This window comes from Lipotes vexillifer, unplaced genomic scaffold, assembly GCF_000442215.2.
Source record: "Lipotes vexillifer unplaced genomic scaffold, Lipotes_vexillifer_v1.1 scaffold196, whole genome shotgun sequence".
NCBI lineage: Eukaryota > Metazoa > Chordata > Mammalia > Artiodactyla > Lipotidae > Lipotes > Lipotes vexillifer.
Window position 1 is genome coordinate 787,732 of NW_006775077.1, and position 2,953 is coordinate 790,684.

The following is a 2,953-nucleotide window of genomic DNA, read 5'->3' on the forward strand; positions in this document are numbered from 1 at the left end:
GAGGGAGGAAACGAGGAGGGGCAGGGCCAGCAGGCAGCCAGGAGCCAGCCAAGCAGCAGGAGTTGGTTGTGCGTCCAGAGGCGGGACTCTCACTGTTGGAGGGGGAGGGGATGAAGCCTGCAGTGTTGGAGCATCTATGTGAGCTCATGGTTTCACGTGTAGACGGGTGAAAAGTCTCGGATGGATGATGAGTGCGCGCGCGCGCGCGCACACACACACACACACACACTCACTCCCCTACCACTCAGCTCTTGGCTTCTAAATACCACGCTCCACTAGAGGGAGCCAGGGCTTCGGGAAGAAATGGCTGGTTTCAGCGCTGGGACAGGGAAAGGGAACAATTTATTGGGCCAGAAAGTAAGAAAGCGCTCAGAGAGTAACGTGGGCGTGTCAAAAGGACTCAAAGCTACCTGAAGGAGCCCCTACTGGCCAAATCCAGGACTATTTGAGCGTCAAAATAAGGAAGGATCCTGATGGATTGCAGCCATTAAATAAAACAGGAAGCCACAAGCCCAAACCACCATAAACACAAGAATAAACCACCGAGGGAGAACAGGAAGCCCGTCCTCAAAGTGGAATACCAGCTACTGACGGCACAGGGAATGAAGGGACCTGCAAGCAGGGAGACGCCGGGGTACCACACAGAGGCTGTCGGCGGGATGAGGCACTTGGCCGCGTGGTCGCAGAGCCTCTCACAAATACTCACCGGTTACAGAGGGGAAATGGTTACAGGGTTGACACCGACAGCATCAGTCGTGGGACACGGGGACACCGCGTGTCACCTTGATAAGACGCACCGAGAAGAGCATCACCTCTGTGATGCAGGACCCGGCCCAACCGGAAGGCACGGCAGGGCGGGGGCGGCTGCTGAACTCGCTCTCAGACGTCAGGGTAACTAACGGGAGCCACGGGGACATGGGGAGGGGCGTCCCGGGTGAATAGGGTGGAGGTGCCGGCACGACCCTGCACCGGGTCTGCTGCACAAAGATCTTATCCTTCACACGTTCAGCAACACTGGAAAGGGGTCTTTGGTGAAGAGTATAAAGATTTCTCTGTGCCACTCTCACAACTTTTCTGTAAATCTGAAACTGTTTCAAAGAGTTGACACAAGAAGGATAAAGATTTCGGATTATTAAACTTGAGAAAGATAATTCAGAGACAACCTAGAAAACAGTGCCTGGTGATGAGGGGGCAGGTGGCCACCTGTTGTCACCTCTGGCTGAGATCACGTCAAGACGAGCTACCGCATGTTCATCCGTAAGAATTTCTTCCCCTGAAGCCGGTTAACAGGGTAACCTACAATCACCCCATTCTGATACTAAACTAGTGGCACAGAACCATCTCTTCTGGTCAATTGAGAATTTAAAAATCAGGGAAACACCTGTTTATTGGCAGAAAGGAGAGGGTGGGGCTGTGTGTTGCCCCGTTTTTCACTTTTTCCTTAGAGAGTAGAGGGATTTAACACTTTAAAGGTACTGCATGACAGTAACATCTCCTCAGTGATAGAAATAACACTATGGATGGTGCAGAATAAATTAATCACTGACATTTGTAAAAAAAAAAAAAAAGTTTTCATTCATAGAGTACGCTGAGCCGGGAACATATTGCCAACAACTGCGAAACGTGGGAAATTCTCCCCACCTGCCGGCTTAGAAGACCCGCCAGCTTCCCGGCTGCTGGCAAGAGACTGAGGCTCCCGGGCCAGAGAGCAGGGGCTGGCAACTCACAGCAGGAGGAGGCACCAGAGCCCCGGCGTCTGTGTTGATACCCCAGGCCCCGACCTCCACACGCAGCCCGGAGCAGGCCAGGTGATGCCTGCATGCAGGGTGTCGTGTCCTGGGAGAGGAAGCAGGGTTTGGGGAACCTGAGTCTCCAATAAACACACGGCAAGCCGGCCTGACCTTTGCTTCGGTGAGACATACCTCGATTACACGGGTCAGTAAGAAAAGCATCACTTGGCTCTGGAGGAAGATGTCCTCTCTCCCGAGGTCGAATTCTCTTCAAACTGCCTCAAAGAGATCGCGGGCCAGAGGTGGCCAGTGCTTTACCCCTCACGCTTGCAGAAGTGAGACAGAGCCCTGGACAACTACCTCCCGATACACCACAGCTCACTGGTTAAGAACAGGTCCTCGAGCTGGGAAGGAAGACATCTAATCAACTAATTTTACAGACCAGAGAAGTGAACCGAACTGCCTAGAGACAGGCGGCCTGTCAGCGCCCTGGCTAATCTGACCGGAGGCCCCAAGGCCTGACTTCCCAGCTCTGCCCAAGCCCAAGACGCACCGTAAACTCATGCCCTTGACTGTGTTTGAATATCAGTAGCAATGTTACACCACCAAAAAGCCACGCATTCTGGAAAAACTCGGCTGGGCCATTTTAAATAGTTGCGGTCCACAGTAGAGGGAACAAATGGGCCACAATCTGATCACTTCTGAAAGAACAGCCCCCTTCCCCCACCTGCCATATTTTAAACACTAATAGAGCAATATTCTCTCTACAAACAAGCAATAAGAGCAAACTTCTTACCATTCCCTCTGAGCAAAGCCCAGGAAAAAATAAAAATCACCTTAGCTGTTTCAGATTTACGTAAATCTGAGTGATGATCTTTTAATGTTAAAAATTTGTATCTTCATGAGTTATCGATATTCTTCTGCAAAGAGGAAACTCCGTGGGAAGAACGGAAACCCACCTCCTTTTCAGAGTTCCGCACCTGCACTAATGCACGCACCTCTTGCGCATAAATACTGGTGTTCTTGTAAAACTCAAGCTCACAAACGGCAATGGGTAGGAATTACAAGATACTGTTCTGGAGAAACACTCGCTAGTTCAATGCTGACACTGGATGAGATGGAAAGTTGATGCAAGGATGGGAACTACTCACTTTGGGACCGATTCTCCTCGTCCTGTCAGTAGCGTGCTGTCAGAGGATAAGGAGACGTTTGAGGGACTTCCT